Below are 25,248 nucleotides of genomic sequence, written 5' to 3'. Positions count from 1 at the left end.
ACCCAAGTACAACCATGTAACATGTCACCTTTTGGGACTGACTTTTTTTTTTTTTTATGCACGTAGGGTAATCCCCTTAAAATGCATCCTGATTGCCAGGTGTTATCAGTAGTTGGTTCCTTTTTTGTTCCACGGCTCGGATGTGATTCTGCCGAGTGGACGGAGCAGTCTGTTTTCCCCGGGCGCTGCTGGAAGATATCTGAGTGGTTTCCTGTTTGGGGTTCTCACAGATAAAGCTGCTATTGATGCTGCCTCAACACGGCCCTCGGTTTCTCCCTCTGCCGCACCTCGCCCTCTAGCTCACTGGGGAGAGAAGGACGTCCGGCAGGAAGGTGGGTTCTTAACACAAAGACCTGGGCTCATTGGCAGCAGGGAGGAGCTCCTGCCTCTGAGCTACCCGTGACTCCAGGAGGGTGGGCACCTCGGGGACAGCATTCCCTCTGCGGTTCCTGCAGCAGAAACTGCTCAGACGTGAGGTTGAGCTCGGGCCACCGGCGCCATCCCCAGATCTGAGAGAAAGGGCAACTTCGGGGTGAACTAATCGGACACCTCCAGGCCAGTCCTCCTCCCCACCCCACCGATGGCCTGTGGCCCGACTCCTCTCTCTCCCCCAGGGTCTTCCTGGGGAAGGGGAGTTGGACCCTCTCTCGGTTTCCAGACCAAGGCTGGCATTATTTCATGCCAAATCGGTAAAAGCGTCAGCAGCCTGCAGCTGAACTGCTTTGAGGAAGGATTCATAACCCCGAGCCAGGCACCAGGCCCCATCCCCACGGCCCACCCGCACTGGAGAGGAGGTAAATTACTGCCATCGCTTTTTATGGTACATATAATCGCGTGGCAAGATGGCGCCTCGACTCATCTCAGAGTCGTTTACCATGAATTATTCATTTGACTGAAAAACGTCTTCCGTTGGTGGGGGAAATGGCCTCTCTCCTCCCCGGCCTTGGGGAGGGCCTCCTGGGCTGGGCTCCGCGGGTTCCCTCCGGGCCTCAGAGTCCTGGAGTGTGGGCCAGGGCCCCGGGGCGGGGTTTGAGCTGCAGAAACCACCTGCCTAACCTGCACCTGGAGGGCCTGCTGGGGCCTGCTGCCGGGGCCTGTCACCAGGGCCCCCTCCTCTGCCTCGCGTCCCTTGTTTCCTTCCATAACGTGGAACATCTCCGACTGGAGGCCGTTCCCACCGGATGTTGTAGGATTGCACGAGGAAGGAAACGTCCCCTGGTTCTTTTCCTTTTCCTCTTCTTTTTTTTTTTTGGGGGGGGGGCGCAGGGGATGGAACCCAGGGCTCTGCACACCGCTAAGCCCCCCCGAGTCAGCCCTCCCCACCAGTGTCAGCCACGTGACAGTGCAAGGCACCTTCTCACTCCAGGAACTTGTCCCAGGTCTCTGTCATCCTCACTCTGGAAGCAGCCTGCCATCTTGAATGTCGCTGTCACACGCATCTCCTCTTCAAGTGCTCAGAAGTGACACCTGTCACCTCAGGTTCCATTTCACAGGCCAGAGCAAGCTTCATGGGCACACCTAACCCCAGGTGGCTAGGCACGGGCCAACCTGTACCCTGGAGGGAAGAGACAAGGCCTTGTCTGAAGATCTGATGGTCTTGCAGGTGCCGCATCAGGCCTGGAAGACGGCAGCAGAAGGGACTAGTCTCTCCTCTCCACGAGCTCAAGGTAAGTGCAAGGAGCAGGTAGAAAAGGTGGATGCAGATGGCGCTGCAGGGGGCCAGGCTCCAGGGAAGGAGTCCCGGGGAACCACAGGAGGGTGACAGGGGCCTGGCCTGGAGGGGCCGGACAGCCTGGGGCCCCTGGTGTTCCTTTCGAGTCTCAGTGACTTCCTCTTCGCGAGGCACCGCGCGGTCTGCTGGGAATTCATTCGCACTTTTTTTTTTCAGAACAGCACCTGATTTTTGCTTCTCACAGGTACACGCAGTTCCTGAGAACAGTGCCACCCTCTTGTGTCGGAACCAGGTGTGGCCTCGCGGGGTGGCTTGCTGGGAGCTCCTGAGGGGTCACCCCGGCTCCGTGAACATGGAGCAATTCCCCAGAAAACCCAAGTGTGGGAGGCAGGGGGCTCCATGATGAAGATGGGGTACCCCTGCCGTGAGGCCCTGCGTCCCCTCCCCAGCTCCCTGCAAGCCCCACCCCCAAGGCATCCATCACCTACTAATGGAGGGTCGGCCTTGTGCTGGGGCGGAGGACACAGCAGATGAGCAAGATGGCCCGGCTCTCTCTTCTCATGGGGGCTGCGTTCCAGGCAGGGATCGGGTCATTTTTGTGGTGGACACTGTTGGTTGACCAGATGCTCCTAGGAGGTTGCTTCGACCATTCCTGTGTTTGTCCCTCAGCTTCTGGGTACTTTGCTTCCAAGGGTGGGCCTATACTTGTGACTCTTGAGCTGGTGTGCCCACCTGTGCAGAGCACGGGAAGTGCCGCAGATCACACACCCGCAGAGGCAGCCGGAGGCGTGACCTATGAGTGCTGCTGGTGAATGCAACCTGCTGCCCCTAAGATGTGGCTCCCGCTGCAGAGCTCTCCCGCGGGTCACACCAGGCCCAGGCTCTGTTTGAACTTGGTCCTTGCTGAACCCTCTCCTTTTCTTGGTCCTACTGTCCCACCCCGTGGGAGCTTCTCCCAGGGGCACCTCCTAAAATCAGCAGCATGGAACCCTCCGCCTCAGGAACTTCTCTGGGGAACATGTCCTAGGAGACCTCCCTGAAGCCCAGCTCCTCAGTTTTGTCCAGGAGTCCCTTCCCCTCTCCAGGTGACAGCATGGGTATAGATGAGTCTGACTGCTCATGCTCACCTCACCCTGGATTTGGCTAGCAGGGAGCTGGTGATTCAGATGTAGCCAAGGGCACAAGATGGGTTATCTGATGGGGGCTTCTAGAAATGATTTTCTTAAAATAATACACAGGAAGTGCATCTACTTGCCCCACTGGACACATAGCTGCATGTGATGGCTGGAACCCTGGCAGCCACATTGAGGAAACAAATTAACATGCTGAGATGGCCTGATTAGCTCAAAACCGAAAGGCACTTGGGTCCTGGGTGACACTGGCAAGGTTCAGAATTTATCAGTCTGGGACCAGATATGTAGTCCTGATAAATGATAAATCCCCTGTTTGTAAAACCATTCTAAGTCAGGTCTGCTATTATTTGCAACCCAAAACATCCTAAGGATATCACTTTAGATGGTAATATGGTGCTGAGTGAGGTGGGTCCTTCCAGGACTCTCTTGTCAGGTGGGTTCCTTGGGGTTTCTGTCAAGTATAAGGTTTGGGATAAATTGCACACCATCACAGAGCATGGGTGAAGGAACAGGCTTTGCTGGAAAAGAGAAAGCTAAAAAGGCAGAGTCGGCAGGCAGAACAAAGGAAGGCTTGAGTTAGATGCAGGGGAGGACTTCAAGTGTGCGGGATCGTAGCCTCTCATTATTCTCCCCATATCCGACATGTCTCTCAAAACATGGTTTTCCTCCCTGTGGACTCCGTACATCTTGTTTTCTTCTTTGCTATGGCCATCAGGAAGCTCGGGGCTGGATCAGGGTATGTACGTTTGTACCTCGCAGAATGCGTCCCTCTTTAGGCAGCGATACCTCGTTTTCCCTGTGCTTCAAGTTCTTCACCCCCCCCCCCGCCCCCTGTTTATTCTGCTGGGCTCTGAGTGTGTCTGCAAGTTCTGTTGGTTGTTCTTTGGAGCAAAGCAGGATATGCCTTGGCTGGTCCATGTGGCCCCCGAAGCTACCCCTAGAGCCACCCTGGGGAAGTCCTTCTGAGTGGCTCCCCAGGCATCTGGCAGACCGGGGACAGCTGAAAGGCTCTTGCTGGCCGCTTCGAGGTCTTTCAGCCACCCTGTCAGCTGCCCCCCAACATTCCTTCCCTAGGCTAAGGGGGAAAGATGATTCTGTCCTGGTCCAAATGCCAGGTCTGGCCAAGGAGGTGGAAAACCGTTTGAAAATCCCAATAAATAAATAAAAATAACTTTGAGAGCTTGTCACCATGGAGACCAAAGGCTTGGCTGGTTGTCATGGCGACCCTTGGGCAGGCTCTCTGCCTGAAATGATCAGCAACTCCGAGAAACCACGGGCCCCAGGGTGAGAGCCGGGGGCCAGCGGATTTCTCCAGGCAGGTTGCGAACCAGGGCGGGGTGGCCTGACGGTCGGGGTGGGCTAGGGAGAGCGCACTGTTTTCTGGAACTTTCTTTCCTGGCAAGCTGCCAGTCCTTCTTTACATTATTCCAAGAGGCTCTTGAGCCCTCACCTCCTGTGCCCGGTGCCCCAGGCTGGGAGGGGTCCCGCCAGGGCCTCCTCGTTGGCAACGCTGCCAGGGAGTCTCCATGACAACACCAGCCCCCACTTGTGGGAGCCGAGCCCTTGCGGGGACCTTGGGGAGTTGCCTGGGTAACCAGGCTCCTTTGCCCCACTTCCCCACCAACCAAGCCTCCGCGGCCCTTCCCCCTCCTGGTGATGGGCAGGTGAGTGGACTGGTCACCATGGAGACCCAGCTCCCCTCCCACCCCGCCCTTTCCAGAGCACCTGCCTCGAGACGGCTGTCAGAAGAGAACCCGGGAAAGAGGGGCTGCTGGGCGAGGAGACCCTTCTCTGGCCGTGAAACAACATCCGGGTTATTTTTTTTTTAAATATTTATTTTTTAGTGGTAGATGGACGTGATACCTTTATTTTATTTTATCTGTTTTTATGTGGTGCTGAGAATCGAACCCAGGGCCTCACGCATGCTAGGCCAGTGCTCTACCACTGAGCCACCCCCCCCCCCGGCCCCGGGATTCTTCTTTTTTAATATATTTGGTTTTTAGCTGTAGTTGGACACAGTTCCTCTATATTATTTACTTATTTCTACGTGGTGCTGAGGATCAACCCAGTGCCCAGCCCTGGCTTCCCCACCCAGGCAGGTGCCCAATTGGCCCTCCTGCTGGGTCTCCTGGGCTCTGTGGAGGAGTCGGCCTGGGGCGCAGGGCAGGGGCTGAGCAGGGACCTTCTGGCCCTGCCCTGCACACCCCAGCTGCGGGCCCTGGTCTGTTGGGCAGTCAGAACTCAGGTGGTGACGGTGCTCATTGGCCAAACGCGAGGCACTGGTACCAGGTGTCATTTTCTCTTGCTGATGGAAATACATAAAAACAAAATGCCCAACTAGCAAGGCCGTCCGTCCTCGGGTCTCCGTCGGCTCCCCTACCCCGCCCCCTGCCTCCTTGCCTCTGTCCCTGGGGGGCTTGTCACCGTGCAGGGCGTCTTCCCTCCAGCTGCTAGACTCCCCTCTCTCCTTTCCGGCCACCCCCCTCTCTAGCTCCTCATCTGACCTGCTTTGCCCCACCCAGGCTTCCTCAGGGTCCCCCCTCATCTCCACATCTGTTTGAACCCCTCTTCTTCCAGGACGGCCTCCTGACAGGCCGCCTAGGCCAGCTGAGCACTGGCTCTGCCCGCTTCAGCCAAGCTCCCCAATCCCTCGCTGTTGGGGAACACTGCAGGGATCCGCCCATTCCCAAGTGTCAGCAGCGTGGCGTTCGGGCCCCAGTACTGGTGGCCTTGGGGTCGGCCCTGAGTCTGGGGCTCGAACACCTGGGCAGCCCCTAGGCCCATGTGAGGTGGATCACCAGCCATCAGGCCTCTCCTGCAGCCGGCGGGAGATCTCCTGCGGCTCCTAGAAGAATGAGTTGTCATATTCCATATTTGTGGCCGGCGGGATTAAAGGGAGTGAGGCAGGCGGGGTGGGGCAGAAAAGGAAGGGATCGGAAAGCTTGGGAGAGCAGGATTCAGCCTCCTTGCTTCACTGTTTCCTGCTACACAAGGAAGTTAGGACCCAGGGGGCGGCAGACGGCCCCCAGCTGCAGGACGTGCTATGAAGCATGTCACAGTCTGAACCGTGGTGTGTGGGGGACACGGGGAGGAACCGCTGGCTGGAGGGAAGGTCAAGAATCAAGGATCGATCGGGACCCCCAAGGACATAGACTAGAGATTCAGAACGACACGTGACACTGGAAGTTACTCATGCAGATGGCAGATGGCACAGGTCAAGGGGCACAGCATCCTCCAGGGTTCACGCCCTCACAGGGTGCCATCTGCAAAGTGGGACCGTCCCCCCATTTCAAGGAGAAGAAACCAAGGCTGAGAAGGGGCGATGCGTCCCCTGGAGCTTGTCCGCCGGGTGGGTGATTTGGACCCTGGTCATTCGCTCCACTTGGCTGTGAATTTCCCCCGGACACTTTCTGGCTGAAGGACTTGGGCACATGGTCCAGCCTCCTGTCCTGGCTGTGGACTCTGTGATGATTGTAAACTCAGAGGGCTGTCTTCGGAATGAATGAGCAGAAGATAAGTTCAAAGGGCTCTGCTTGGCACCTCGAACCGTGCGAGGGTTCAGAAATGGCAGCTACCATCACCGCGGTTCTCCCGGGCAGCTGTCATTTCACCCATCCACCCATCAGTGTGTCCACCAAACTTTGCCAAATCCCTGGCACCCGGGTGAGTGAGAGGCTCTGAAACCAGGGGCTCAGGAGCTGGCGAGGGAGAGCAACCCCAGCCCCGGTGTCAGGTCTGCTAGGGGGACGAGGGAGGGTGGACAGAGCCTGTGGCAGGGGACAGTGGGCGTGGGAGACAGTGGCCCATTCCCCCTGCAGATGAGGAGGGTGGGCTGCAGAGTTGACCCTTGAAAAGGTGACAGAGGGTCCTCAGGGCTGGGAGGGTGCGGCAAGCCTGCCTGGCCCTCCGTCCTGCTCCTCCTGCCCCGAGCAGCCCTTAGGTGACGGAGGACGCGGGTCAGTTTCCCCCCCAGCTGGTTTCTCCGACCTCATTGCCACCTGGCCACCCCCAGCAGGAGTGGGGCTGCTACCTCTGGCTCTCTCCTCACCTCAGTTTGTGATTGATGGGGGGCAGGGGTCCCCCGAAGTCCGTCCTCCTCTCTCCACCTCTGCTTTATGCCCTGCTTCTGAGCTGCCTCTCAGGCTTTGGCCCAGGGCTACAGCAGTTCAGTTACCTGCAAGGACAGGGACTGGAGATTGTGACCCCCAAATGAGAGCATGCGGGGGCACACGATTAGGCCGTGGGAAGGGACATCAGTGTTGCCGCCACGTTGCCAACAGACCTGTGTGTGGCTGAAGGGACCGAGTGACAGGCCCCGGTGACACCGGCCCATTAGCTGCAGTGCCTGGAATGTCCCACCGTCCCTCTGCGGAGCCCCTGCTCACATGTGAGCTTTCCAACAATGACCACTGAGCCTCCCTGAAGTGCCCAGGAGACACTTGACAAGGGACAAGGAGAGTCTCCTGGAAGAGGCCACTCTTCAGCAGGGTGGAGCCAGCGTGGCACAGGGACTCGATGGCAAGATGGGGCATCGGGCTGGCTGAGGTGAGGCCTGGGACAGGTGCTGTTCATGGCCACGGCGTTGGGCTTTCTCGGCGGCTACTTGCTGGTGTGGGGATCACGGAGACTCTCCTGGAGCAGTGGGGGTGCGGGAGGGTGGCTGGGAGCCCCGAGCCCCGCGTAGCGCAGAGCCCCTCGCTGGGCTGCAGCAGGAAGGAGGAGGCTGGGGGCGGGCAGCGGCCGAGAAGCACCTACTTGGCACCAGGTGCTGGCAGGGACCTTCCCCCCTGTTATGACCGAGTGAGGCTATTCCACCTCTGTCCCCTCCTTGGGGGTGTTTGAGGCCAGTTCCCTCCAGCTGGCTGGTCAGCTCCCGAGTGGGCGCTCCCATTTCTCCCATTTTGACAGTAGCAGCTCACTCAGGCTCCGCACAGGACGAGCTTCCTGAGGAGCCCGCGTGACCCAGGGCTCCATCTGGACTTCCAGGAGCCTGCCGGTGTCCCTGCCCAAGAATGTCCTCTGACCTGGAGTCTTCGGCCCCCACCTCGACCCCTGGGGCTCTGGGTCCTGACCATGCAGCGTGGGTGAGTCTGAGAACCTCTCTGTCCCCACTCCCCGCCTCCACCCCACCCCTCAGATGTCACCTTGTCTGCCATGCCCTGTCCTGTGTTTCCTCCTCGGCCACCAGGGCTATTGGGGCAAGTTTTTCTTGGAGCAGCCTCTGGATCAGAAACCCAGATTTTCCAGTAGTTTATCAAGCTGCAGGGCTTTCCTGCTTGTGTCACCGTGTGTTCACCACTGTCCCTGTGGGTCTCATAGGCACTGCAGAAACTGTTAGCCTCAGTCGGCCCTGGCCACCCAGCACAGCGGGGGAAGGCGTCTGAGCCCACCCGGACCCAGGAAGGACCAGGGGAGGAGGAAGAGAGGGGTGGCAGGGGCTGGGGCATGAGTGACAAGCGCCTCAGCCATTGGCAGTCCGCGGCCACCAAGTCATCCCTGGAACCTTAGCTCAGCCCAACAAAGGCAGATCAGTGCGGTGCGGCTCCCGGGAAGGGGTTTGCCCAGCAGGGCTGGGGGGCCGAGACCCCCAGGCCCTTGACCTCTCCAGCCTTTGGCCAGAACACGTCCCTTGGTCCAGCCTGAGTGCGAGGGACGAGAATGGGGAGGGAGGTGGGGTTCGGCAGCCGTGGCCTGCAGCCAGGGTCTGGAGGAGAGGATGAAGGGGGTGGATGAAGAGGACGAAGCCCTGGATGCCAGGGCTCCCCTCCAGCCCGGGCACCTCTCAGGCCAGGCGTCCCAAGGTCCCTGGAAGCCACACACGGAGCCGTCCCTTCCCTGGGGCCGTGCCAGCCATAGTCCAACTGTCCCCTCCAGGATCACATTCCAGAAACTCATTTTGAGAGAGACCAGCTGGGCCCAGGGGGGGCTGTATCTCTGCGTCCTTGTCCTTGGGAGGCGGAGAAAGGAGAAGGGGAGGAAGAGGCGGGCATCGGGAGGGACCTGCCAGGCTTTGGAAAGCCATCAGCGGGGAGAAGGACTCCCCTGGGCTTGGCTTCGGCAGCTAAGCTGCCACCAGTCCCCAGGGCTTCCTCGGGGTGTGTGGAGGGCTGGGCTCAGGTAGCCTTGGCCAGGAACCACTCTGGGGTGGCACTTAGTACTGGGGAAACTGAGGACATGGATGAATGAGGAAGGTTGTTCCCTGGTCCTCCCTGAAGCCCCTTGAGGTGGCCTTGCCCGCCCCTCCCCTAGCAGCTCCTGAGGATTACACACCTGCCTCACCAGGGCAGGAGTTATGTCACCTCCACCACTCCCAGAGGCCAGCGCGACCTGGGTGTCTTAAGTGGGGTTCACCCCGTCCTGACAGTGACTTGGGTGCAGGTAGTTTTAGGGGACCAGGAGACAGCCGTCTGAAGTGGCATGGGCAGCAGGTGCTGACCGAGCTGCCCACTGGCTCCCTTCCCCTCCGTCGGGGGGAAGTAACTCCCCAGAATCCCCGGCTGCGCTGACCTCCGGGAGGCCTTTGATCTGCAGCGGAGGCAGGAGGCAGCCAGTGCAGACAGCTCCCTGGACCTGGGATCTGCCCGCTAGCCTCAGAGGTGGCCTCTGGAGGTGCCGTGCTGAGACCAGAGGCCAGAGGGAGGGGGGGGGGTCAGGGACTCCCCCGCTGAAGCCAGCTCCTCCGACGTCTTTCTCCACCCCCATCCTCCTCCCCTAGGCAGCGGCCTCCTGAGGCTGGGAATCTGACTTTTCTGGTCCCCCGCCTGCTGCTCAGAGCCAGCATGTGGCTCGGGGTACCCTCCCAGTGGGACAAACGACTTGGTTTTCTTCCTGCTCACCGCCTACGGCCGGGCAAGTGCAGGGACACCAGGAAGTGTGTGGGACACGTCTCCTGATGCTGTCTCTGGCTCGGCCGTGACAGTCCTCAAGGGCAGTGCTCAGCTTTCCTTGGGGCGGGAGGAGAAGGCACCCCAAGCTGGGGTTGGGGTGGTAAAGCCTTGGGCCCCAGAGGGTGGAGGTGCCTGCAGTTTGATTTGCATACCGTGTCCCCCACCTCCCTTCCCCCGTTCTAGGGAACTGTTCTTTTCTCACTCTTTTTCTGTCGGGGCTGTCAATCGCATTATCCTCTACCTGGGTGACCCAAACAGCCACTGTCACGGGCTCAGGAATGGGCACATGTGCCACGTCCGGCTATCGGAGCCGAGTCCGGCGAGGGACGGCGGGGTTAAAAAATACACAGGAAACCAAGGTTCTTCATCCAGGAGGGAGCGTGTGAGCGCTTTATTGCCAAATTTGTTCCCCTTATATATCTTTTTAACAGCTGCGGGGAATCACTCAAAAGTGAGGAGGGGAGAGTAATAACTGCGTCCTTGGGTTACCGTCACGTCACCGTCCCCTATCAGGAGGCTCGAACAGGTCAAGATGTTCCCGAGAGACACATATGTGCGAGGCAGATAAACAGGGAACCGCAAGCCTGCGTCATGGCCTTGTGAGCTGGCCACATTGACATGCATAACAAAGAACTGGGGGTTGAGTCCCCAGGGGCCAGGGCGGGCCTGCTATCAGCACACATGACCCACGCTGGGCCAGTCTGACCCCTCCCCCAGGGTGCAGCAGGAAGACCAGGAACAGGAGAAGACGACCCCTCTCCTTTGGATGTTCACCAGGAAGGGTGACTCTGAGGCCCATGGCCGTGGTGGCTTTCCAGGTGAGGTGGCCACCTGGAAAGAGGGTCACGGGGAACAAGCTCCTCGTGGGCACCCCAGATGTCTGGTCATCTGCTGCTCCTGAACGGTCCAGGCTGAGGCCCTGTGCAGTCACAGGGTGACACCACCAGGGCGGCTTCCTTCCTAGGGTGCTGGTGGCAGGCTTGGGGTCATCTGGCCTTTTCAGTGTGCCACTGTGACTGGCTGCCAGTCCTGACCCAGGCCACCCGGCCGTCATAAACAGTCTGACTGCTTGGCAGGAGGAAAGGTCAGGTTGGCACGGCGCGGCTCGTGGGAACCACACTTCCTCTCTGTGCCCTCTGTTCACCTCTAACAGCACTGCCCTGTGACGGCCAGTGGAATGCTGGTCTTCTGACTGCCCAGACCTGTCCCCTCCTTCAAGCCTGTGCCTGACCCCACCCCCATCTCTAGGTTTCAATGCAAGCTTCGTGCATAATCAAGAATTCCTTAGCAATCACATCAGAAAATGTAAAAAGAAGCAGTCGAAATTCATTTCGATAACACCGTTGTTTCCACCAACGTACCTAAGACACCATTGTTTCCATCTGTGACGGGTTAGAACATCACTAAAGAGGTATTTTCTGATGTGTGTTTTGTACTAAGTCTTTTCCCTCATAGCACCTCAGTTTGCACCGACCATATTTTAGGGGCTCAGTAGCCACAGGACACTGGTGGCCATTGGGCACTTCCTGGCCATCGTCACCTGCTGTAAGAAAGCCTGGGGGTTCTGGCCTTTGAGTTCTACCTGAGCCTCTCGTTTTCACTAGAACAAATCCGATGTCCACTACCATGGGTCTGGGGCTGACCTTGAGGGATGGCCACAAGCCAGAGGAGGGGAAGGCAATGTCCCGATGCCAGGGATTCCTTCCCCTGGGCTGGGTGGGGGGAGCCCTGGGGAGGGGTGTGTTCATTTACAATTTTTTTGGTGGAATAATTATAGATTTACAGTAAAGTTAGAAAGTAGCCCAGCGTTCACCTTCCGTCCAGTTCCCCTGATGGTCACATCCTGCCCAGAGCACATTGATCAAGGCTAAGAAAAGCACTCGGGGCCTCGCTGTTACCCAAATGTCACACTTCAGTTACCTTCTGCCAGTTTCTGTTTCAGGACTGAATCTAGGATGCCACCTTGCATTTGGGGCTTTGATTTTTTAATAAGGAAATCTACCTACTTATCAGCCATCTATTCATTAAACAGTTTTGTGGAGGCAGGATTGGACACAGCGGGTTTCACACGTGGAAAACACACCTTTTGATGGTTTGGCTCGTCTGCCCCTGCTGCTTGGCGTTGGCCAGGTCTGGACACCGCCTGGACGCTCTTCCTGTGACGGTGTTCCTCCTTCACCGCCCGTGGAGGGTTGGACGGTGCTCCCCGTCTTCTCCCTCTGGTACGGAATCTGGTACCCTCTGCCATGTGCCTTGGCAGGAGTGCTCTCAAGGAGCGGGAGGACATGTTCCCATCTGTTACGAATTGAGTCGTGTCCTTCCAAGCTCCATATGTCAAAGCCCTGGCTTCCAGGGATGGCATTTGGAGAGGTGTTGGGACCTCTGCTGACCACGGAAATGCAATCGCTGGGGAAAGAGGAAGAAAAACCACTGTTGGGAAATCCCCAGTCTTGTGATTCTGGTTTTGTGATTCTCCATGTACCTGACAGTTAGAGCTTGAGAAATGGCTTCCATATACGTGCCTGAACGGCCCCAAGATACGGCTTCCGCAAACATAAAGAATAACTCCCCAGCAACGGGGCACACATACCTAATGGGGTATTGTTTCTGTAACTGGGGTAACGGGGCTCTGTTTCTGCAACTGGGATGCCTAGGCTACCCCAATCTGGGGGACTCTCCAATCTCTGATTGGCCCCTGACTTTGCCCCCCACCCCCTTCTCCTCTCTCTATATAAGTCCTCTCCCTCCACAATAAACTGAGTTGCTGTGCCTTCTCGGCTGACTCAACTCCCGACTCGGTGTGATTTTTGCCAGGCAGGGTGGTGGGCCGGGTCGCGACACTCACCCTCTCGCTCAGCCCGGAGACACTCACTAGCTGGTCTAGTGATTCTCCTCAACCTCTGTCAGAGGGCGGTCCGACAGAGAGGGAGCCTTTCAGGGGGCCACTCAGGTGGAACGAGACCGTCACCTGCCCATCAGCTTTCCCGAACTGTGATGGAGACCTGGGTGTCTGCAGCAGAGGTTGACCAGAAAGAGAAAAGGGCACCTTGGCTCAAGGTTTTGGAGGTTCCGGTGGGTGACTGACTGGCCCCTGGTTTGGGGCCCGTGGTGAGGCAGCAGGTGGCATCTGGTGTGTGGCGGAGCAGGACCACTCGCTTCACGGCCAGGGAGAAGGAGGGGACGTGGGAGGGGCCAGGGCTCCACAGTGTCCCTCATGACCTACAGACCTCCCACTAGTCCCCACTTCTTAAGGGTCCCACCACCCTGGGGACCGTGGTGGGGCACGTAGGACCTACACCATGGCAGGCCCTAGTCCAGTAGGACTGGGGTCCTTGTGAGAAGGCCCACACAGAGCAAAGGCCCCTGTGAGGACCAGGCGGGGGGGGGAGGCCTCCCCGGGAATAGTCCACCTGCACCTTGATCCTGGGCTTGAGGCTCTACGGCTCTAGGAAAGCAGTCGCTGTGGTCTAAACCGCCGGTCCGCGGTGTCCTGTCTCAGCAGCCGAGCAACTAACCCAGCACCCCGGGGATACTGGGCTTGACCGAGTGCCCTCCTCGGGCAGGGAGACGCTGGCGCCAGGATGTCTGCAAGGGCGTGAGTGTGCTCCGTGGACCGGCTTGCCCTTCTCTGCCCCCGTGATTCTTCATGGAAGAGACAGGCAGGAAGCCAGTGGTTCATGGAGAAGGACGAAACACGTGGTGCTGACCTGAACCCAGTCTGTGGCCTGGAGCCAAGATGGCTGGTCCTGGTCAAGCCCAGCCGAAGTTTGCTGACCAGCACACCCATGAGAAGCATGAATGTAGAGGTTATAAACCACTGGAGCAAAATCTGACTAAAAACCAATGAATTATTGTTATCTCACATTTTATCAGTGAGGAAATTTAGGCACAGAGAGGTTAAGTGACTGGCCTGAGTCCACACAGCCAGCAAGTGGTGCATCCAGGATATGAACCCAGCAGTCTGGCTCCAGCGACCATGCTCACCACCTGTTCTTGTATGATCCAATTTCTCTACCATTTTTGACCCAGCGATGTAATCAACTCGTCCTTTGACTTGTTAATTGATCACACATGTAGCACACCACGAGTCTCTCCCCTTGGTTTCTCTCAGAACGTCCCTCTTTGCCTTCTTAGCGGTTTTCAATAGCTGCCGTTTATCCATCTTTTTCTGGGCTGGTTGGCCTGTCCCTGGTGCTAGACTTTCAGCTCCACCAGGGCCCTGTTTCGTCCTCACCCATCGATGACTTGCTGAATAAAGCTGAGTCCGTGGTCCAATGCCAGGCCTGGCCATGTGCTGGGAACGTGGACTAAGACACAACCGTGTTTGGAGGTCAGGTGGGCAGGAGGCAGGGTCTGATCCATAGAAGCCACTAAAGAGCTTGTGCTTTGGTGCAGGCCACGGAGGAGCAGGTCACCCGGCCCTGCTGTGTCAGAGCCCACACCGCCCGCGGGCACCCTTGTCAGAGCGTGAACCTGCTCAGGCACCAGGGGAGGGGAAGGCCGAGGTCCTGCCCAGCTCTAAGACTTGCTGATTGGCCTGGCCAGGGTGTGGCGGAGCTGGAGGCAGACGGGCAGAGAAACACCTGGGGTCTGTGGCTGAAGTGACCTCAGCCAGCGTCAGGGGGCACCAGCCAGGGGAAGGAGCTGGGAGGGCCAGTCCTTAAAAGAAAGGTGACAGGAGTCTCCTGAGAAGGCAGAGGACACACAAAGAAGTGGGTCAGCACTGTCCGTAGTGCCATGTTTCCCAGGCTTGTCCACGTGGGGCCTGTGCTCCGAACGTCCTTCCTTTTTCACGGCTCAGTAATAGCCCGTGATCTGGGGATGCCACGTTTTTGGTTGACCCAGTCACCCTCTGAGCGGTTTCCACCTTTGGGCCGTGGTGGACGGACGACACTGCTGTGACTGGGCTTGTGCTGGGTTGATGCACGTGGGCCTGTGTTCAGTTCTTGGGGTGGACACTGGGGAGTGGAACTGCCTGGCACAATTGCCATCAATTTGTCGTATGCCTTTGGTTCCATCACTCCAGGTCTCTGGGGCTATTTTTTTCTCTTATGTTGTTAAAATGTGGGTTTCTTTTGATATTGCGAGACTTAAAAAGCCAGGCGGAGAGCTGATGTCTGTGGAAGATAAAAAGGGAGCAGGCTCGTGCAGGGCCGAGGGGTCAGCCAGTCAGGGAGGGCTGGGCGGCAGAGGAGCCTGCGGGGGAGGCCGATGAGGGACGCTGGTGGGGGACAGGACCCCCAGTGGAGCTGGGAGAGGAGTGGAGTGGCCAGGGGCAGCAGCTCACGCCTGCGATCCCAGCGACTCGGGATTGCAATTTAGTAAGACCCCCAGCAACTAGGAGGCCGTGTCTCAAAATAACAAATCTAAAAGGGCCGAGGCTGTGGCTCAGCGGTAAAGCGCCCTGGGTTCAGTCCTCAGTACCAGGAGAAATAACAATCACAAAGGCGCTCCGGTGGAAGAGCCCTGTAGCAGGTGTTAACTTCATTCCATAAGTTTGGGCTCAGCATAAAATCAGGGTGAGGGCCCCAGGTCTCATCCTCTGTGAAGCAGAAGCCGTGGCTCGGGGTGAGATCGTCGGCTGCCTGTGAGGTCCAGCTGGTGACCAGGCTGGAGCAGCTGTGGCGCCTCCCGGGGTCAATTTTGGAGAAACGAAAGGACTGCTCGACCTCTCGTTAAATTCATGGTAAAGAAACTGTTTTTGTCCAAGGGAAATTGACATTGGTGACGGGCGTGCATATTAATTTGTTTATACATTATCTGTCTTCTTCTGTTTTCTGTGGCTAAAGCAGAGGACCACCAAGGAGACTTTGGAGGTCAGAAAGTCCAACAGCAAGGTGTCGGCCTCTGGCGAGGGCTTTCTGCTGATCATAACCTGGCAGAGGGTGTCACGTGATGAGACAGTAGGAGCAAGGGCTGGGGCCTCACTTCTTCTCACACAGGCACTAATCCCATCCTGGGGACCCCGCCCACTGGGCCTGTCTAACCACAGGCCACCTCTAAATACCATCCGTATAAGAATTTGGGGACCAAGTTCCCAGCACATGAGCTTGGCGGGTGTGGCAGTGTGGTTCTCTGGGGGTCAGGCTGGTGTCCCGCGGTGCCTGCTGGTCTGGGGAGAGGCTGGCCGGGGAGAGTGCCCACCCCTTGGTTAAGGTGTTGGTGATAGTTGTCACTTTCTGAGCAGCTCTTCAGCAGCTGACCACGTCTTATCTCAGTGAATCTCCACACCAACCTGAGGAGGGCAGCCGCCTTTCTGGGTGACCATTTTACAGATGAAGAGACGGGGCTGGGGGGGGCTCGGAGGTGAAGGGCAGGGTCTGGAGCCACTTGCAGGAAGGGAGGGAGCGCTGGGCGGGGAGCAGGAGGCTGGGTGAGTGCCAGCCCCAGGCCTGCTGCTGGGTGACCCTGAGCCTCAGCAGCCTTGCTGTGACCCCCTGAAGAGTTGCGTCCAGTGTCAGGGCTGGGGTGTGGGAGGTCTCTGAACCCCAGAGCTGGGCAGGCGAAGGGCTGTTGGCACCGGCGTGTCTTTAGAGGGAGCAGAGGCCTCGACATTGAGCCGGGTTTGGGCTTCCAAAGACCCAAGAGGGAGGACTGACGAGGGAAGGTTCCAGGATATGGGTGAGAGGCGGGGGAGGGGGTAAGTCCTGGGCCAGTCAGTGCCTCCCGTGTGGGTGTGTGCAGGGGTGTGTGCGTGGATGGGCGTGTGTCTGTGCGTGTGGGGCTCGCCTGGAGTCTCCATCCCTCCCGCCTTCTAGCGCTGGGCTGTCCACCTGCCCGGCTTGGGCAGCACCTGTCCTCTCCTGGCCGTGCTGGAGGCCGCAGCTCTGACGCCCCCTCCCCCACGCTGCCTCCGCCCCTCCAGCCCCTCCCCAGGGTGGTCCTTGAAGCTCCTTCCGGTCCTGTCCCCAGGCGCTCTCGGGCCAGAGCAGTGGCCTTCCCGTTCCTCTCCTGGGGCTGTGTTTCTCTGAGCCCAGAGCCACGTCATCCCTGGCAGGACAGGTAGTGGGGTCACGGTGACCCTGCCCGGGCTCGCTCTGTTTTCGCCCCAGACAGAAGCTGGAACCCAGAATGGCCCAGAGTGAGGGTGCACCTCACCCCCCGACGAGAGGGTAGGTGGCTGGACTTAACTGCCACTCTTAGAGTCACTGTCACCTGGTTCAGGACAGGAATAATATTTGAGAGGAGTCACAGCAGGTGCCGAGCCCTCAGGTGGATTCCGCGCTTCATGGACAGGCAGCTTTTTTGTTTTTATTTGGAGGCCCCTCAGCCGTCATTGGGTGGGGGAGGCCGAGGAGGGCGCGGGGCTGGGCCCGGAGCCCTGGCACTGGCGGGTGGGAGGAGGGAGCTCTTCCGTGCTCTGTGCCCGGGCTGCTGGGCGTGTGTGCACTGTTCTGTTTGGTTAGGTCAGATTCTTTGCCCCAAGTCCCTGTACCCCCTGCCTGCTGGGGCGTGGGTCTGCCCTGGAAGGGGGCTTCCGCAGCCCCCACAGTTCCTGCATAGAATTCTCTGTAACTGGATTCTGGATCATATTCCTAACCAAGCCGGCTCTGGAGGACACAGTCATCGAGCAGTCAGCCGAGCATCTTCACGGCTGCGCAATCGGGGCTCTGAGCCAGGAGCGCCCGGGGAAGTAGTGGGGTGGTGAGGGAAGCCAGGCCAGGCAACAGCGGAACAGGGCTCGGGGCTGGGGCTCTGGCTTCGGGGTCACGAGGGAGCCTCCACGTTGAACCCTGGTGGGTCCTGCTGTCGGGACCCTCCCGACCTGTGGGCGCTGGCAGCTGGCAAAGCTCTGCCATCACAGGCATGTGTGGTGGGGGAGGGGGTCATATGAGAACCAGGTTCGTGGTCTGGAGACTTTAGAGCCCTCAATAAACAGATCATGATTGGCACAGGGAGTGGGGCATCGGCCAGAGCCGGGGGTCTGGGGGCTCTGGTGGGCTAGGATTAGGACTCCACCCCGCCTTGCTGTGCTCTGCCATGCATGGGACCCCAGCCCGCCAGGGGAGCATGGCTGCCGTGCTCTCAAAGCCCCTGCCCCCCATCTGGAGCAACCTATGCTGGGTGAGCTGAGGCCAGTTCCATGCACCCTACAGACCCCCGGAGCTGGGCAGGTGGGTGCTGTGAGTGCCCCCCGCGTCCCTCTCCTCTGGTGCAGGTGAGTCATGCTGCCCATCTGGCCTCGTTGTCACCCCTGGTGTGCCAGCAGCCTCCACCTTCCTGAGTCAGAGGTGGCAGCTCCTTAGATGCCCTGGGTGGGGCCAAGGACCAGAACCCTCGGCTCTCCTGACCCACGCCCCCTGGCTGCCATCGACAGCACCGCGGGTGTGCTCCTCCCCTGCACAGAACAAGCAGCAAATAAAGAAACAGACGGGGACTCCTGCTCCGCCAGCTCCCTCTTCTGAGGCCTGGGACCCAGCATCCTCCTGTGGCCAGAACTGGACTGAGCCATTTCTCCTTTGCCCCAGGGCCCAAGGCTAGACTACCCGACTGACCAGGGGTTCTGGGCTACATGACCCAGTCCTGGCTGATAGAAAGTGGTGGGAAGTAGATGGTCAGGACCAGACCTGGCCCACAAAGCCTCCCGTGCCCTCATACCCCACCTGCCCCTGGCCCCTTCTTTTCTGCTGGCCAGATGCAGAGAGGATCCAGCAGGGCTCTGGGGGGGGGGAGGGGCCCTTAGAGGGTGGAAGCCCAGCTCCGGCCTTTCGAAGCCATGTGGTCCTGGGAAAGTCACCGGCCCTCTGGCCTCAGTGTCCACTTCTATAAACAGAAGGAAGGTAATAGGGCCTTCTTTGTGGGGATAGGGCTGTAGCTCCGTGGTAGATCACTTGCCTTGCGTGCATGAGGCACTGGGTTCGAAACTCAGCATCACATAAAAATAAATAAATGAAGAGATTGTGTTCATCTACAACCAAAAAAGTATTTTAAAGAATAGGGCCTTCTTTGTAGGGTTGTATTGAGAGCCAAATAAGATCACTGTATAGGAGACCACCCTGAAGCCCTCTGAGCCCCAGGACCCTGACAGTGTCAGCTGGGGTCCCTGTAGCCACTGTGTCCCAGCCCCCTCCTCTGTCCAGCTCCATTCTCCCCCACAGAAGCCCCCCCTCTGGGTTCTGATGGAAGGCAGTGATGGAAGAGGTTGCGGGCAACAGACTTTAACAGTGGGACTTGGAGTTGTGCTGCCTGCTGGTTGTCTGGCAGGGCGTGACCTCCCCAGAGGTAGGGTACCGACAGAGCCCACCGGCCCTGGGGGTGAACTGGGATGGGGAATCCGGGAAGAGGCGTTGGCTGATGCGCTGTCCCGGGCGCTGGAGGGCTACAGAGCAGGACGGCAACGGCGGGGGGCTACACTGCGCTGGAGGAGGACCAGAAATGCTGAGGGCCTTCAGCACCAATTTCAGAGAAGTGCTCGGTCCAGGGGCCTCCTTGGCAGCACGTATCAAGGGGCTCATCTTCTGCAGCTCGAGGCCAGAAGAAGCTGAGGCTGAGCCCAGAACTTAATTATAGGTAGAGCTGGAGAGAAGGCTGGGTTCTAGCCCTGCAAGTGGGCTGCTCCAAGGCCCGAGCCGGGACTGGGAAGAGTGGGCTGCTGGTATGGGACATCTGGTGGATGCACTTGAGAATCTTGAATCTGAAATCTCCCAGGCCCTCTGGGCCTGCAGAGGTGGCCCGCTCTGGGCTAAGCGCAGGCCCTGCTGGAGGACACCCGAGGCCTCTGGCTTTCAAAACCGCATGAGTCTACCAGGGCCGAGGCGGTACAACACAGTCCAGTTGTGCCAAGGGAAGAAGGGACCCTGTGCAACAGAGGCTGCAGGAGCCAGCGGACGTTCATTAGCAGAGATCAGAAGAGCTGCCCGGGATTAGGTCTCAGGGGCTGGATCAAGGGAAATGGCGCCTGAGGTTGGATAGGAGGCACCTCCCCGGATGCAGAGTCTCACATCCTGGCAGGGTCCCCAGGAGAGGTGCTCACCTGCTGTCAGGCTGGCTCTCGGCAGCCTGGAACGAGCCAGGGCTCATATTGGGCGAACCAAATTTGCCAGAGCTGCTGGGGCAGATGGTGGAGGAAGGGACCATACGGCTCAGAGAAGTGGGCATGTCCTTCACAAAGCCAGAGACGCACCTGCTCGCTGAGTTCCGGGGGAAGGCCCAGAGACTGCCCGTTTATCACGCACCACTGAGAGGGTGGCGGCGTGGTGGGGAAGCTCAGTGGAAGCTGTCTCCTGGGAGCCAAGCCTGACAGTAAGAGGCCACACGGAACTGGACTCCCTGAGAGCAACAGGGGAGATGGGATCCTGAGGCGACAGAGCCTGGTGGAACTTAAACTCCATATGCAAGGTGGAAAAAATCACTGCAGTGAGCAAGGAGGTCAGCGTGGCAGGTAGGAAACATGTAGAGGACTCTGGAAACAGCTAGATGGTGTTCCCAGGGGCAAGATAGGCGGGCAGCCAAAAGAACAGTGTGGATTTTACACAGCCAAACGCATGGCAGGAGGGACAGTGAGAGGGCTGGAGTAACTGCTGCTGCCTGTAGTCTTAGCAGCTTGGGAGGCTGAAGTAGGAGGATCGCAAGATTGAGGCCAGCCTCAGCAACTTAGCAAGTCCTTAAGCAACTTAGAGAGACCCTGCCTCAAAACAAAATAGAACAAAATAAAACAAAGTAAATTTAAAAAAAAAAAGGCTGGAGATGTGGCTCGGTGGTAAAGTGCCTCCTCTGGGTTCAATCCCAAGTACTTAAAAACAAACAAACAAACAAACAAAAAACCCCACCATCCCTCATGGAGCTAGAGCTCAGAGCCAGAAGCCATCTAATAAAGGAGATGCTGGGTCCCCGGGAAGAAGCCTGCAACACAAGGCAAGTGTGTGCAGCCATGGTTACCCTCCTCTGCAGAGGGACCTGGAGACACTGTACCTGTGAGAGGAGAAGAGCCAACATTCCTCAGACTCCCGGATGCAGGGTCCAAATTGACGTTAGTACGTAAGGATCAGAAGTGTCATCATGGCTTCCAGGTAGAGTGGCAGCGCACGGAAGCCAGCAAACAAAGAGAATCCTGCTGGAGCTTTGACATGTGGACCCACGGAGTCTATGAACCACTCCAATCCCTGGTTCCAAAAGATCCAGCCGCCCTTCCGATCACGTGAACACCAGGACCAACCAACCCGCTCAGCAGTATCACATTGCAAGGGAATGGGAGCAATTAGAGCCACCTTCGAAGACCCAAGATGCTGGGTGACCGTCCTTGACTTATCATTATCCGATTCTCTGGTTTGGCCCCAACAAAAACGAGGCAGTCAAGCAAACAAAATGAATCCTGCTTGAGTGTCCGGTGGGAGTCGGCCGCCGCGGCTCTGCTCCTGTGGCCTCTTCTCCTGAGCAGGTCAAGGCGGAGCATGTGTGTGGCTGCGATGGGTGAAGCCCTGCTTTCTCCATCCCTGTGGGAAGCTCGGGCAGAAGCAGTTTGCATTCGCGGGGAATGGGGATAATGTTCACGCGCAGGTCTGTCCCTTGCATATGCTGATTCTGCCACCTTCTGTCATGACGTAACTGACATCTGGTCAGGATGTTGCTGGACTTCCCACAATGCACCGAACAGCCACAAAAGAAAGACCGTGGAGAATTGAAACTGAATCTTCATTTCAATTAGAAAAAAAAAAAAAAGAATTGTCTGCACAACAAAGAATTATCTGGTTCAGAAGGTGAACAGGGCCAACGTCGAGGAACCCTAGAGCAGAGGGATCGGGGCCGTCCCTTCATTCCGTACAGCCTCACAGGGGTCCCCTGCAATGATGCACACGCTCCCCGTCATGACAGTGACATTGTGTCTTTAGTCAGCCTGGGTGGGCAAGAAGTGGCGGGTCTCTGTGGCCTTGAGAAGACAGATGTGCTTTAGAAAGTGAAGACCAAGTGTTAGTGAGGGTTTTAGGGGTACAGAAAGTGAGGACTAAGTGCCAGGGAAGGCTTTAGGGGTGCAGTGTTTTGGGGTGCTCCAGGACAGCCCCTCTGAAGGAAAGGACGAGTTGTAGTACCTGTACCCTTGCACTTTAAGCCCAGCACCTGAAAGGCCCATCGAGATTCTCAGGCCACCTACTCCACACTTGACCAAAGCTACTCCAGGCCACTTTACCCAGGGACAGGGAAGGCTGGCACCCGTGAGAGGGGCCCAGAGGCCAGGAAGGGATCTGCAGCATCTCCAGACTGTGCATCCAGCAGTCCCCGCCACAGTCATGTGACCCAGCAAGCTGATAACAGACAGGTCTGTGGTGGAAGAAGACACTGAGAGTTTACAGCAAGCCCCACAGGTCCCTGGAGCTCTGGAACAAGGCCATGCCATCTGGAGTGAAAAATGATATTCTGTTTGAAAATAGCTTTTGTGTGCTTCTGGGTCTGATGGAGCTGGAGCCTGCATTTGGCCTGATAGAGACCAGGCTTGAGATGACACCCTGTGTGCCTGGAGGGTCGTAGTCCCAGACACAATGTGCACCCAAGTGAACGGCCCTGTGTCCCCAGCAGGGAAGTCCATGGGCAGAAACCAAGGGGTGGAAGGGGGAGTGGCTCACCCCGAGTGACTCCTCAGGAATCCCATTTCCTGTCCCCGCATCATTAAGCTCTGTGTCTCCTCCAGTTCCCAGGTGGGGGCACTTCCACCAGGGCACAGGGCAAGCTCCATTAGACTATCACTGCCTCTGCCACCTGGTCACGTCAGATTCCTCCCACCAAAGCACCAACGGGTCAGGAAAGGAGTCACCGCACCGACTCTTCCAGGAACCGCTGACCTGCTCGATCAGCAGGAGAGGGAAAGGCTGATGGTCTACAGAGAGGCAGGGAAGATCGGTTTGGGGTCCCAATGATCCATGGGGACCCCTTGCCTGTTGCTTCACAGTAAATGTAAAAGTGAAACAGCCACAAGCGGAGACGGCCTGGTGACCAGTCCCAGGCCCACTAGAGACGAGGTTCTGGGTCCTCCTTCCAGTTAAAGTCTCTGGTCAGCTGAGGCTAGTGGGCCTGAGGGGATCTCAAAGGGGCAGTATGAGGGGGAGACGATGGGACCAGCCCCAGGACCAGCTGCAGCAGCAAAGAAGCTACAGTGCATCCTCTGGACATGTTCTTTTGAAGATTTTTAAGGGAAAGAGACCAGCTGGAACCCTGGAGGAGCTGCTCCTGACGGGTGAGATTTTCCTGTGGGTGAGCTGTTCCTGATGGGCGAGGTTCTTCTGTGGGCAAGCTGCTCCTGATGGGTGAGCTGCTCCTGACGGGTGAGCTGCTCTTGATGGGTGAGGTTTTCCTGTGGGTGACGTTCTCCTGATGGGCAAGCTGCTCCTGATGGGTGGCTTGCCATGTGAAGCACGTGGGACTCTGTGGAACAAGGGTAGACACCGTGGGCACCACACAGATCTCCCACTAGGACCAAGGCACTGTTCACTCTCCCCACAGCTGCTGAGAGTGCCGGCTCCCCATGGCTCACAGCTAAGCCCCTTCCCCAAATTGCTGTCCGCCAAAAGGAGCTGTCTTGCACGAGATGATGCACTTCCTCCAAGGGCAGCCCAGACCCGGTGACTGGTCCCTCATGTCCTTAAAGTTGCTTTTGATGGGAGTTTTCCCCCCAGAAAACTTCTTGAAATCTGCACCTAGATGTGGGGATGGCGAGGCACTGGGCTTGCTTCCAGCCGTGTCAGTCGGTGTTCTCCAGAGAAAGAGAACCTACAGAGCTCTCATGGACGTGTAGGAAGACGTGTGACCGGGGATTGGCTCACATGGAGGCTGATGTTGCTGGAGGCCGAGAGGCCCACACTCTGCCATTTGCAAATGGGAGGTCCAGGGGCACTGAGGTTCAAGGGCAGGAAGAGAGGGATGTCCCAGCTCCCACAGATAGTAAATTTGTCCCATCTCCACTTTTTGTTCTATAGGAGCCCTCAACAGATTAGATGAGGCCCACCCACACTGGGGAGGGTGGATCTTCTGCACTCAGTCATTTAAATGCTAACCTCACAGGAAATTCCAGAAATAAAATTTTACTAGCTATCTGGGCATCCCTTAGTTCAGTTGACACATTAACATTCATAGTCACATGGTCACATTGATTCAGTGGATTAGCATAAGTGAAGCCTCAGAGGGCCAGTCTGAGTCCTGGTGAGCTCTGCTCCCCCTTTGATCACAGGCTCAGAGAGGTCAGCAGGTGGCTCTAAAGCTGCTCACTTGCTGCACCCCCACCTGTGGATTTTAAAAATAAGCATAGTGGAGCTGGGGCTGGGGCTCAGTGGCAGAGCGCTTGCCTACCACGTGTGAGCACTGGGTTTGATTCTCAGCACCACATATAAATGAATAAAATAAAGGTCCATTGTCAACTAAAAAAATATTTTTAAAAATAAATAAGCATAGGATTCTCGATGGATGGGGAGGAGGTGCAGGAGCCAAAGATGAAAAATTCAGCACGAATGGGCAGACAGGAGAGTGAGCCATGGTATTTAGGGGCACATGGGCTCACACCCCAACTACAGGCACCCGAACTTACAAAGCAGAGCCGGTAGGGAAGCTTATGTCGTTGATAAAGAGAACCACCTGGGATTCCTTTGCAGAGGGTGATTCTAGCACATTCAGTGTATATCCGAAAGATGAAATAATTGGAATGGGGTGTAGAGGGCATGGTTTCCAGCTCCATTGTCTTGGTGAATGCTCGCGGACACCCTGTGAGGACGGCACTGTCCTACTCTCCATTTTATACAGGGGGAGACTGAGGTTCAGAGAGGTGAAGTGGCTGCCCACAGTCACACAGCACATAGCAGAATGAGATGTCAAACTCATCTGATTCGTTGTGACCAAAAGAAGGCACAGCAGTAAGGTGTGACTGTTGCGCGTCCCTCTTAGGGAGCTGAGCTTTCTCTATTGTCTTCCAGGCATGTGCCCTTTCTGCCCAAAACCTGGTTCATGGGACTGGTGAGCAAGAGGACAAGTAGGAGAACTCTGAGTGAGTCCCAGGCCCCTCTCTGCCTCCGTTCCTGACCCCGTCCCTACCTGCTCTCACCGGCTACTCCTGGCTGTTGGGTTTGGAATGTGGCCTCAGGAGGTCCTGGCCTCCGGCTTCAGTGACCCTGTCTCAGTGCCAAGAGCTTAACGGGATCCCATTCTGACGGTAAGTCCCAGACAGACACCTCGTCAGCCCGGTCGGGGTGGAGTCAGCGTCTCTTGACTGTGATTTTGGGCAAATAACTCGGCATTTCTGAACTTAGTTTTCTTACCTGCAAAATGGACAAGGCGTCCTCTTCAGGAGAGTGCTGCATTAATCAGGGCACCAGGGAGCGGGCATCAGGAACCCGGCTCACCCTCTGTCCTCCTCCCCCCTTCCAGGTCCAGTCTCGGCCCGTGCCTCAGATGTCCCCGATGGAGGGGATCTTCGTGCACAGGAGACATGCCTGGATCTCACTCCCACTTCCCCAGGAGAGTGGCCGGGGAGCTTGTGTCCTGCAGAGCTGGCCTCTCCCAGCCTCCCCCTGCCCCCGGGTCTCCCAGGCCAGAGCTTTGCGTCTGATCCCTGGATCCTGGCAACTCCATTGCCTCCCGT

General features: G+C 57.6%; 1 long non-coding RNA gene across 2 annotated transcripts; it reads left to right on the top strand.

The window, feature by feature from the left end:
* Positions 1-263: 263 nt before the first annotated feature.
* On the top strand, positions 264-25,248 carry LOC124079348 (uncharacterized). 2 transcript variants are annotated; one of them, XR_006847305.1, is made up of 4 exons: positions 264-794; positions 1,604-1,667; positions 24,584-24,819; positions 25,035-25,248. It is a non-coding gene; the product is annotated as an uncharacterized LOC124079348 (long non-coding RNA). The 2 variants fall into 2 exon arrangements; XR_006847304.2 differs by lacking the exon at positions 264-794 and having other exon boundaries at positions 918-1,667.

Source organism: Marmota monax, unplaced genomic scaffold (assembly GCF_021218885.2).
Source record: "Marmota monax isolate L192 unplaced genomic scaffold, Marmota_monax_Labrador192_F-V1.1 WCK01_AAM20220418_F8-fsc00080, whole genome shotgun sequence".
Classification (NCBI taxonomy): domain Eukaryota; kingdom Metazoa; phylum Chordata; class Mammalia; order Rodentia; family Sciuridae; genus Marmota; species Marmota monax.
The sequence above is the reverse complement of the archived record's forward strand: the minus strand, read 5'-3'. Positions and strand labels throughout refer to the sequence as shown.